The sequence below is a fragment of the Ambystoma mexicanum genome, chromosome 6q, assembly GCF_040938575.1.
Source record: "Ambystoma mexicanum isolate Mex_15411 chromosome 6q, UKY_AmexF1_1, whole genome shotgun sequence".
Lineage (NCBI taxonomy): Eukaryota > Metazoa > Chordata > Amphibia > Caudata > Ambystomatidae > Ambystoma > Ambystoma mexicanum.
The window spans coordinates 1,321,176,136-1,321,188,976 of NC_090937.1; the positions used below are offsets into that span (position 1 = coordinate 1,321,176,136).

General features: G+C 46.4%; 1 protein-coding gene across 2 annotated transcripts in view; it reads left to right on the plus strand.

Annotated features, from left to right (window-relative positions):
• The window catches only part of BOD1L1 (biorientation of chromosomes in cell division 1 like 1), a 926,227-nt gene that overhangs the window by 134,324 nt on the left and 779,062 nt on the right, over positions 1–12,841 (plus strand). The window lies entirely within an intron of this gene.

Consider the following 12,841-nt stretch of genomic DNA (forward strand, 5'->3'; position numbering starts at 1 on the left):
TGATAAATCCTCCATACTTCACTGAACTCTTCTTCCTGGAATCTCTTCAAGCAAGTGCCCAGCATTGTTCCCATCGCGTGTCCCCTCAACCCCCCGGATCTGTCCCACACCAGGTCTGCCGCTATATTAAAATCCCCTGAGATGATTATTTCTCCCTCCCCAAATTTACTCAATTCCTCTAAAAACTTATTGAGGAAGCCTTCCTGACCCTGGTTAGGGACATATATTGATGCCAGGGTGTATATCTGACCCATCATTACCCCTTTAATCAGCGCATATCTTCCCTCTAATCCCTTTTTACTTTGACCCCCTCCATTCGCACCGATCTGTGCAGCAGTATGTCTACCCCTGCCCTTTTGGTTGTTGCCGTTGTATGGTACCGCGTTGGATAGTTCCTATGTTTGAGGCGAATCTCATCCCTTTTGGCCAGGTGCGTTTCCTGCAAGTAAACTATTGCTGGTTCTTCCTTGTTCAGCTCCCTCATTATAGAGATGTTTGGGCTTTTCAATCCCCTTACATTCCAAGAGATCAACCTATAGATCCCTCCTTGCGGGTAAGTTCCCTTTGTTGCCCCGACATTCTTCTTATCCTTGATTTAGTAAGCACTCTTCCTGCAGCTTCCTCCTCCCTGAACCGGTTATTCCCCCCCCCCCACTTATAAATGTTCCTGGATTCATCATCCAGGTTCTCGACGTGGTCCCCACCACTGATTTGCCCCCCTTTCCCGCCCTCTCCCTTACATACTTCTCACCCCTCCGCATTATAATCCATTTCTTCTGTAGCAATTCCAGTACCTCCCTTCGCATATTCTTAGTACCTTTCGTGTTCCAACCTGTGACCCCCCCCCGCCCTCCTTCACCATTCTCCCTCCCCCCTGCCCCCCCGTATGGCCATTCACCTTGTCCATAATTGTTGCTCCTTGAGCAATCCCCAACATCTTCAGACCCTTCTCCACCTGAGAAATGGATAAAGCCAACAATATCTCATTTTCCTCTTATTCAACTCCTCTGTCAGTGGCCTAAATTCTCTACTTCTTGCGAGTGCGATTTGGTACAGGTCATCAAACAGTTGGACGTCACAATTTCGTACAGAAACCTTTCCCTTTTTCCTTGCGGCCCCAATTAACTGTACTTTTGTCTTTGTACTTGTGCAGTTTAACCAAAATGTCTCTCGGCCTTGCCCCCGGGTCTGCCCTACGAACGCCCGCTCTGTGCGCTCTGTCGATTCCCCATACTGGGGGCCTGCTCCACCTCCACTAGCGTCTCGAAGAGTTCTCGGATGCAGATTTCCAGGTCTCCCCCTTCCACTCCTTCCCTCAGACCTTTGATGCGCACCGGGACCTGTTTTCCAAATCCTTGCATTTTTCCTCTAGGGCTCTCAGTCTTTCTTCTGTGCCCTCGCACTGCTGAGACCATCCTTGCCCTCTTACATCCACTTCCATTACATGCCTTTCCATCTCCAGAACCCTTGCTGCCAATGGCTGTTACTTGCGATGGCCTGTGAGAGTTCCTCCCTAATACTTGCATCTTCCGCCTTGACGGTCTCAGTGAGCTCTCCTTTGAATTGAGCGAGCGCTCAGAGCAGATCATCCTTAGTTGGCGCCATACCCCCATCCGTGCCGACGGGCGCCTTTCCAAAGTTGAGCTTTTACTGGATGTGCACTCTATGGCACCTTTCCTTTCCTTGTTCTCCTGGATGCGTGCTCTTTCTCTTAGGGCCCACCAGCTTTCCTTCACTCCCCACACCCTGTACTCCTTAGGGTTAGATTCCTCACTTGTATGCTCTGATCCTTGGCCCACTGCAGAAGGTAGATCAGTGCCTACACACTGGTGCTCCTCCTCGAACCCCTACAGGATCTTCCCCCCCAGCAGACTCTGTTGTCTAGAGGTACTCCTCCACCCCTACCCCACCCCTCCCCTGAGGTTGTCACCACCAGGAAGGCCGTTTCCCCGCCTCTTACAGTGGTCAAGGCCCTGTTACTGTCTGCCACCAGTGTGAGGCTTCTCTCCCCAGACCCTCCGCCGCTCAGTCTTTCTTTGTGGCCAGTTGTGCTTTGTTTGTTGCATTAAACCACTGGCCATATAATATCCAGCAGGCACTCTCTCATTCTCTGGGCCCCCCAGGTGCGCCCTTCCACGATGCTCCCACATCCGTGGGTGAGGCGCCTGCATGTTTCTCCAGCCACCCTGGGGGGGATCCTGTCCTGCTGGCACCCCTGGTTGACAACCCAGGGGACCGGGGAATTCCAAACTTTTCAATTCCCTCTGAAGGGAGTCTCCCTCCATGGCACCCGGGCCCCAGCTCCTCCTCACCTGGTTCCCAGGAGCGTTACTGTGCAGCTCGCTTTCTTCTTCCTCGGGAGGGAGCACCCGTGGTTCCCGCTCCTCTCCCTCCTTCGCCGGTGCACTGGTGACTGGTGCCAGATCACCGCTCCAGTCTGATTCCACCGGCGCTCCTCCCCGAGGTCTCCTCACACGTACCTCTCGCCACACGCTCGACTCTTCATTCCGTCCACTCCGGTGGCTCTCTTGATCTCCATAGCGCTCTTCCACGGTGCCGCAGAGCCGGGCTATACTCCAGCCAGGCCACCCCTCACTCATCTGGGTTATCCATACTGCTCCGCTCCTGATCCTTCTTCTTAATCGGTCTCTGCTAACTCGCCACCTTCTTGCGCCACTCCTCTCAGAGCGCTCGCTTCTCCTGCTGCCATTGGGGTCTGCCCGCCATTTTTCTCCTGCGTCGACACCAGCTCCTGGCCGCACTTGAAACTTCCTTGCTCTTGCTTCTTCTCCCGGTCTACACAGTCTCCCGGTGACTCTCTCATTCTTGTCTGCTCTGCTTCGCCACAGATTTCACTTTCCTTGATGAGCTATTAACTATGCTCCCGGCGGTTCAGAACGGAGTCTTGCAGTTCCGCGTCCGCTCAGCCTGCCATCCTGGCCACGCCCCCTTGTGACACATTTTTGTGATCTCTTAGCCCCTACGTTAAAGCCCAACACCAGAACTTTGATTATAGGGGATTTTAACTTTGGATATGTCAATCAATCGAACGCACCAACCATGTTGACAAAGTCCATGCTACTCGATCTCGGGTTTGACCATCATATTACTTCATCTACTCACGAAAGAGGAAAAACCCTAGACTGGGTCCTATCACAAAATATCAGCATCGAATAAGTACATAATACACAATGGCCATGGTCAGGTCATCATCTCCCGGACTGGACTATGGCTATTACCCCAGTTAAGAAAATCTCAAGAGAGCGTTGCAGGGTTGCTTTTAGAAATATCTGCAAACTCACCCTGTTGGCCATGGCGCCCTTCATTATGACCATGACGAATGACTTGCATAATCTGAACTTGGTCGAAGAACTCTCCAACATCTTTAATAAGACACTGGAAACAGCTGTTGAAAGTTTAGCGCCAGTTAAGGCATGCGTACTTAAGAAGCAACCTGACAAAAAAAGGTACACTCCAGAGATTCGGGCACTCGAGAATAATGTGCGCTTTGCGCTTAAACAATGGGATAAAAATAAATCTTAGGATAAACTCGTTTATCTTCAGGCAGTCAAGGCATATAAAACATCTATTGCTAGCGCAAAAAGGAACGACTATGAGCATCGCATCTCTGCGGCAGCCTCCAGCTCAAAGGAGCTTTTCAATATCCTTAAGGAACTAGCGGCTCCATGTTCCCCGTGTAGTCAGGTGGTCAAAAATGCAAAATGGTGCAAAGCTATTCAGGAGGCATTCCTGGACAAACTAGAAAAAACACAGGAAAACATACACTGCAAAAATGGTGAGTACCCCGTGGACTTGAAGGACACTGCTGAGCATGTGATGCCCAAGACGTGTCCAGAGTTTGCTTTCCAGCCCATCTCGGAGCAGCATCTTCCGAGATCCGGGGCAAACTTAAGCCCACTAATTGCAAGGGTGAGGTCGGTCTGGCTATTACAGTCAAAGCCTGTGCCCCACACCTGGTGCCCTTGATAACGACATTTGTCAATGTATCCTTCAGGGAAAATGTTGTCCCTAGCACCATAAAACAAGCATGGATTTCCCCGCTAATAAAAAAGCCCTTGCTTGACCCCAGCATAGTGGGCAACTATCGCCCCATTACGAATGTACCTTATTTATTGAAGATCTTAGATAAAGTAGCACATCTACAGATCGAAGCCTATTAGGTTGAACATGACATCTTGGGGCCTAAACAATCCGGCTTTAGAAAAGTTCATAGTACGGAATCTACTCTTCTTGAGATTAAGACCAACATAGTGCAGTCCATGGCAGATGGCAAGATCACCATGCTTATGCTTCTTTATCTCTTTGCAGCTTTTGATCTTGTCGATCACTCCATTCTGCCACAGAGGTTACAGACCTCAGCACATTTTTCTGGTCCAGCGATTGAATGGGTCAAATCAGTCCTGACAGATCGTAGGGCAAGGGTCTCCTTCGAGGATGTCAGGGCTCAGGAGTTTACTTTCTGGTGTGGGGTCCCGCAGGGTTCATGCGTGGCAGCCACTCTCTTTAACATCTTCATGCTCCCTTTTTTCGAACAATTAGATAAACTTGGAGTGGTGTATGCTAATTATGCGGATGACCAGCAGTGCCTTGTGCCCCTTACAAGGGATTACACTCTTGACTCTGCCTCAGTGAACTCCACCTATGAACTCTTTCCGTTTTGAATGCAAGTTAATAAGCTGGCCCTAAATAGTTCCAAGACAGTACCTATGATGCTGGGCACTGTGACACAGCTGAAGAAGCTGAACTTGAAGCACCTTTCCTTTAAAATTGCAGATTGCAATATTGATATCCAGCACAAGGTTAAGACGCTTGGTTAAGGTTAAGACACTTAAGGCTTCTTATCTTGGGTTAGTGGGCACAACCAACCCAGAGACAAACTTTGCTGGAAGACCTTCCCCAACGGGCTGTATTTCTTTGCTGCTGCAGGAACCGAGCATCAGAAATCTAGAAATCGGTAGTCGAGTGCAACATGTATAAGCTAGCCAAAAGCTCCAGGAAGATCCCGAGGACCCTCCGGAGGCAGGACGACCAGAGCTCGAGTCACCTCACCAGAGTGCAGGACTCAAGGAATGAAGGAAGCCCAACCGGTGTCCAAGATCTGCGGTGGTGCTATTTACCGGGCGCTGAAACCGCGAAGAGCTGCTGATCTGAAAAGAGCCTGCAGCTGCCGCCGACCATCAGATTGCTGCCGCAGGAGTCCCCAGACGTCCTTCCTCTTGTTCCCACGACTGACGCCCAGGAACACAGGATCTGCATCGCTGCAACCAGACAGAAGCCAGTTGGACCCTCTTTTTCTAACCAAAGGTACTTTTCTGACTGGGTTGTCTGTCGCTTGCTCTTCTCAGTTGAGACTTGCAATAGCTGCTTTTTCTTGAGTTCATCTCAGCTCTAACTTTCACAAGTGTAACAGCTTGTGACCCTACAGTGATTTTTCTTCAACAAACTCTCTAACTTGGTTCTAACTTGGTGCAAGAACTATCTAAGAAGTGCCTCAGCTCCATAGACTTTGCTCCAATTAACTTTGACTGTCCTGGCTCCATGCAGACTCTTCTATGCCATTGACTTTGATTCTTACTGTCCCTCGTAGGCTATGCATTGGTTTTAAAACTAATATTGCTGGGAAAGGTTTTTATCTAGACTTCATTGGAAGATTTAAAAGTGCTCACATGCTCTGAGAACCTGAGCATCTCTAAAGAGTATCTACTTGCTTGATATCGATTGTGGAACAGTTTTTGAAGTGCCTTTTTATTGTCGCACATTGCCCTTTTTAAAGAATGCTTATTTAAAACTGACCATTAAATAATTATTTTACTAGAAACCCTTGAGTGTAAGCGTTATTTGGATACTTGTGCTGGTGAATTTCGAATTCTACAGCTCTACAGCTCAGAATTACCCCTCTTGAGATAAGTCTGGCTGCTCAGTCACTCTACCAACTTGTGTAGTACAGACCTATACCAATAGGTGGGTTACCTAATACCAAGGGGACAAGGGGGTGTGTAGTAACCTCCCACATGGTTACTACATCGATTCTTGCTTAACAACCCTCCTACAAGTTTGCTTCTTTAAATCGCTCGCAACAGAGACACAGAATCAATTATGATAGCCACATTAAAACTTTGCTGGTTTCTTCCCGTTAAACACTGATTTGTGGAATCCTCTCAACAATCCCAGACATTATTCAAGTTTTCAGTCAAACCTGGTATTGGCTTCTCCTGCACTCACCTTCTGAGCAAGGCATAGGCGATGACCATATATGGTTCCCTCCATTTCCTTTCTAACAAAGCGAGCAAGATTTAGCTGTGAACCTCACTCCGGACATTTAACACAGCAGTGCTCGTGAGGGCATCCTACAGATTCAGCAGACTAGATCACACAATTCGCAAATCAAGGTATAATATTAACCTGTATGATGTGGCCCTCACAGGGGATATAGTATATTCGGGGTACCCTAACCATAAGAGGCCGAGATTCTCTAAGAGGCGCATTAGTGTCTTGTCCCAGATGATGTGGATTCCGACTCATCCAGTAAAAAGGATCAGTTATTCAGACCGGGAAAACAAAAAGTACATGCACTCTTGCCATGCCAGAGGTACAATCTAGTAGGTACAGGTTTGTCCAACTCCAGGCCTCGAGGGCCAGAAACACGTCTGATTTTCTGAATACCCCTCATTAATAATATTGCGATTAATTTGCATACAATGATTCTAAATGTATGCTATTATTTTCTCATTGATATTAATGATGGATGTCCTGAAAACCTGTCAGGATTCCGGCCCTTGAGGCCTGTGGTTGTACAACGCTGGGACATTCACCATCACAGTTGGTATTCCTCATAATCCATTAACTAAATGCATGTGAACCTATGGAAGGGCCAATGCTGTTGAAGAAAATGTTACTAACCCTTATGTATCATTCCCCAGCATTGCCATCATTCATACATTCAATTGCAGACTACAGTTGATTCTGCAGAATATTAAAAAAACATAGGTCAACCTACAAAAGATTCCAGCAATAGAGGGCTCTCCCTTCAAGTTGGCACTTTTTCTTATTCACTGTAGTTGTATATCTTACTCTCCTTACCTCTAGAGGAACCCATTCCTTGACCCTCTCCCTCTCAATATGGTTGCAATACGGTGGGAAGATAGGATTGAAAGAGGGATTCTCTGCATGAAAAAGCTGAATGTTCTTGCGGCTGAATGTAATTCTCAATACCTTCTGATAATTTCTTCTGGGAAAAGAAATGTGATCTTCCATGTCATGCACAGCCAGACTGTACTTACCCCTAGAGAAAAGGGACAAATGACTACTAATATACAAATGCATGTGGTAGGTAAGTTGTACTGATGTTTAAAATACTAATGTTTGAGGGGGTATTCTTATAGGTAAGCAATTTATTTTACTGCGAGATCAGAGATATTTTCTGGATAACTTTTCCCAACCCAATACTAACTCTATTGGCTTTCCGGTCCTATTCCTTACAGTGCTCCTAATCACTGGAGCCAAGAACTATGACCATATGTCGCCAATCCTAAAACAATTACATTGGCTTCCCATTCTTGCCAGAATACTGTTCAGAAAACAACGGGGCGTCCTGGGAATCCCTCTGCCAGACATTCGACCCGGTTACGAGAGACTTACCCAGAGTCTTTAGCTCACTATCTTTCAGAGAGGAGACATTTCTAAAACCTATCAGTCTTTGTCCTGCATGCGGGCAGTCCAGCACCGAAATGCTAAGCAATTCTCCTCTGTACAAGAGTACCAACATCAACCCCAGACACGCGTTTCGGTCTGGTTGGACCTCATCAGTAGGGTGGAGTTGAGCCTCTTTAAGAATAGTGAGCATGACCTTTTAAGACTGTGAGCATCTAGATGCTCGCCTACCTTGCAACAAAGAATCTCCAATTTCATTGGCTCACGCACACCTAGAAGCCACATCATCTCCAGGCTTGAGACGAAGTTCTCCCGCAAGGAGAATATGAGGAAACCTGGCATTATTGTGCTATTTGCCAACCAACTTAAACAACATTCTGATTTCAATTAGAACATCTCTAACTCTCCTTTAGTTCTGGAAAGGTATGAACGGTTTGCTCATTAACTAATACCCAACACATTTCATAAATTCCTAACTCCCATCTCAAGAGAACCATCTCCTGGCCTCTGCTAGAATACGAAGACAATCATACTGCGGATATGCCCCCTTTTTATAACCATTATTTTATCTTTGTACACCACTCTGTTATTCCCAAGCTGTATAACATCATGTACATGCATGCATAGTTCTGTGATTACCTGAGGATTTTAAGAACGCAATGCTCCTACCCCTTTTGAAGGGCAAAGGGGTAAGAAGTCTAATACACCACATTTAACAAGATAGGGCTTAACCTAAAAATGGCGGCTTGCTGACTAGGTAGGTCACTGTGCTCTGTACGTCCTGCTTTCTTTACAGCATTCTTCAGTGAGATTGGGCTGCCATTCACAGTAAAGATAAACCTAGTGCCATGCTTGATCTTCCCTTTTGAGCCATTTGAAATGGTGGTTGTCCACTCAACCATGTTCCCCAGCTAAAATACATTACCCTATAAATGAAAATATGTGGTTGGGGCACTTTGCTAATTTGTATGGTACCAAAAGTGGTGAGGCTTTGGTAACTCCGAAAAGTAAATTTCCATGGCTATTGGACTATACTGAGAGGGATATTGCAGACTTAATTCTTAAATCTAAAAACTCAGGTGCACCCGGACCGAACAACTTATCAAATAAAAATGTTAAGATGGACCCAGATATTTGAGCCAAAATTTTGTTTGTCTTGTTTGATAACATTCAAATTACTAAAATCATTCCGCAATCATGGAGGGTGTCAATAATTCTGCTAATTTTTAAAAAGGGCTCTCGACAGTGTCCCTCCAGTCTAAATTGTTTTCATCCCTGGTGTTAAGAGATATCTAGAACTGGATCCAAGAGAATCAAATCCTTGACTTGAGACAAATAGGATTTAGGAAAAATATGGGTACCGATTGCGGTGGTCTGATGATAAATAGTCTAAGAGCTAAATCCATGAAGAAGGGTGTTAAATCGACCTTTGTAGCATCTATGGATTTAAGCTCTGCTTTTGATCTTGTTGATAGAACTACTCTGTGGGAGATATTAAGAAACCTGAAAATGCTGCCGTTTCTCCTGGATATAGTAATGGCCATTTATTCCGATACTGGATTGATGGTTAGATTGGATTGGATTGGACTCCGAAGGTACTCTATCGAAAGAACTCAAAATCCATAATGGTCTCCATCAAGGGTGTAGGTTGGCACCAACAATGAATAATCTGTACGTAAGTGGTGCTGATTTCGCTCTGTCCAATAAAGGCTTAGTCCCACCTAGAGTCTCGAACATTCATCTCTCGTGGCTGGCCTATGCGGATGATTTCCTTCTTCTGGATAACACCAAGGTAGTTCTTCAAAGACTACTTCAAGCTTTTGAAGACTTCATTAGTGGACTCTTAAAAATTAATCCACCTTAAACGGTGATAGTTTGCCTTGGAAGAGTTAATAAGAAAGAGATTGTGTAATCTTGGATGTGTGGTAACAACACATTAAAAGCAAAGCTTTTATTTAAATATTTGGGCTTTGTAATATCAGGTATGAATTCAAGATCCTTATTTTTTTTTTTTTTTGAACAATTTTTATTATTTTAAACAAACAATACAATAAACATTACAACCATTTAGGACATTCATGATCGATATTAAGACATCACTTTATTCAATGCTATCCTCCGTCCTCCCCCCTCCCTCCCCAAAAACACGAGCCGTCGTATCCGTGCCATCCACCTGAGGATCTTCAGGTGACTCAATTATTGTCAGCTCATCCCAGTCTTCTGTTTCCTGATTGACCTGGTGGGGGTTTGCCATCGAGGTCACCAATTGTCTCCAAGCTATCAGGGGGCCTACCTCTTCCCCCCCTCCCCCCCTCTGGTGACTGCTTCGTACCAGACCGCAGTTTCTGCTTCAGCCCATTTCAGGAGGTCTGCCCACCACATCTCCACTCTAGGCCTGTGGGCCGCTTTCCAGCCCATCGCAATTCTGCGCTTGGCCACAATATAGGCCAGGTCTCTCATTTTGCTTATATGTTTTAGATTACGTGGCCTTGGGAAACTCCCAGCATGCATGCCCAAGCAGACCCCACGTCCAGCACCACCCCCCGACTGGCCATTCTCTTCTTCAGTTCTACCCAAAATATCTTCACCTCTGGGCAAGCCCAGAAAATGTGCAACAGCCCAGCCTCTTCCTCCCCGCACCTGGGACATTTCTGTATGGCCGAGCCACCAAACCTTGCTATTCTGCCGGGGGGTCAAGTACGCTCTGTGGGTGACATACAGCTGGATCTGCTGGAGTCTCGCATTCCGGGACACCTTCTTATGGTACCTTTGGGCTCTATCCCATTGTCCCTCTGTCATGGGTTCACCCACCTCCCCCTCCCAGTCAAACCTCAGTTGGAGCAACTCCTTCCCCGCCTTTGCACTCAGGAGCTCATATATCCGAGATATTTCGTGCCCGTCCTCCGAGACATCGTACATCATTTCTAGGGTGGCATCGGGTTCTTCTGCAAGTACTGTTTCAGGCCAGCATTCCCTCACCCGTTTCATGATCCTGGTGTAAGTGATATATTGGCCCTTATGCACCCCCGTCGCCTCCAGCAACCTCTCAAATTCCACTGCCTCCCCCTCCCGCCATACGTCTCCAAGAGTGGCCAGGCCCACCGGTTCCCAGTATCTACGGACCCTCTTAATCATTTGGGAGTCTTCCCCACATAATACCACCAACGGGACCCGCTGAGAGAGCGGGTCCGGGTCGCCCACAGTTCTCCATGCCCTGCGCCAGACCTCCCAACCCAGCACCAACAGTCTCCCCATCTCTGCCACTTTCGTTGTAAGCAGCCACACTGTCTCTTTTAGGAAGTTTGGGGCGGAGTCACCCTGCAAAAGCCCGGCTTCCACAGATTCCTCTGTGGACAACCATCTAGCTACATATAATATCTGTCCCGCCAAGTAATATAGTTCAAAATTCGGTAGGTTTATGCCCCCCTTGTCACACAAGTTTTGTAGTTTCCACAGTGCCACCCTATTTCTAGAATTGTGCCATATGAAGCCCCCGCACAGGCTATGGAGTCTGGCAAAGAAACGTCTGCAGCGCTGCTCTTCCCATCATGGCCAGGGGCAATCTGGACCAAGACACATCTTGTCTTAAAGGAATGGTTCGGTCAAAAAATGTTATTGCCCCTATGGGTCGGCCATGTGTTTTTAAGCCTAAGTCGCTCGATTTTAGAAAAATTTCCTATGGACCTTATCCGAGTTTTCGTCCATTAAACGCACGCGAAAACAGGCATCGGGGCGCTGCCATTTTGTGATAATCCTATCATTTCCCCCATCGCCCTGGCTGACCTGCTTTTGTGGCACTAAATCATATCCCCCGCCCCTGAGCCTGACATTATCAAAACATTCATATTCCCAGCCTCTCTCCGTGTTGTTACTGTGCTGCGTAGGCACACGTGCCCAGTCGTCTTCTACGCGACTTCACACAGAACCCGGAAACCAACACAGATCAACTCACAACACAGCGCGCCACAATTCGGAATATGAAACTGTACTTAAATCAAACAGCAACACGGTACATTTGGTAAAGTACATTTATTTGACAATAAATGTTTATAGAATATTCAGCAATTGCCATATGAACTCCGAAAGCCATTTATTTTCTTTTATCTCTATCCGCAAATCCGTAAAAGTTTATTGTGAGTCACGCGCTGTTCCTTTATGGTACACAGGGTGTTGGTTTTCGTTCAAAGAAGCACTTTTGTCGCACGTTGAACCGCAAGGCTGTTCCATCTAGTAGGCACTAGGCCAGCGTAAAGGTTGATATGTTGCTTCTAGCCGCTAGTACCGCGTAAGGGCATATGGGCCCTTGGCGATCGTCCCATAAAATCATCAAAGTGGTGCAGTTGTTTACATTAAGCTGCAGCTGGCGGCTGAAGAAACAGTCTGCACCCGGTGTCTGAAACTGGTGGCAGTGGCAAAAGGGAAGTTTTGAAAACATAAAATTTATAATTAGTCTCGCCAGCCGATCTTTATTAATATTATTCATTTTATTTATTACGGCCGAGCTGAAACTATTTGCTTTCAAGGATAGTGCAATGGAGTATGGTCGGCTCTAAAATCAATGCGAAAACTAACGAAATAAATCAAGGTTAGTACACTTTGAGAAACTACTTTTTGTCTACATGCGTGTGGAATGTGGACCTACATGCCCATGTGCCCGCTACAAGGACGATCCCACAAACGTTTTCCAAGCTCTTCATTCATTCATTTATTCATTCATGCATCCATTCATTAATTCTTCATTTCGGTATAAAAGCGTCTAAAGAGTTACTTACATTATATTTGCAATTTCCATTTTGTCTCTGCGTAATGCAGTCCGTAAATCCCACTGTGCTCTTGACAACGATTTTTCGTATACTGAACTAACATGAAACTCGGCCTAGTTTCAGAATTTTCTGCCTTATCGTCTCTTACGTTATTGCACCCCCCGACCCCCCTTCAAATGAAGTTCTTTCGGCATGGTCCCTGTCTCTCAAGGTCAAAAAACAATAGAACCTTATACTGCCAGTGCGAGTTGTGGGCCTCTTCAGGGCGTGAGCTGAAAATCAAGGCCGCTGACCTTCCTTGGAAATGAGCATACATTCTTTCTTTGCAACATCCCGTAGTAAAGCCATCTGTGAGAACTTGAAGTTTCGAATCCATCTATGTAGTGCGCCTCAATGTGCAAATGCGA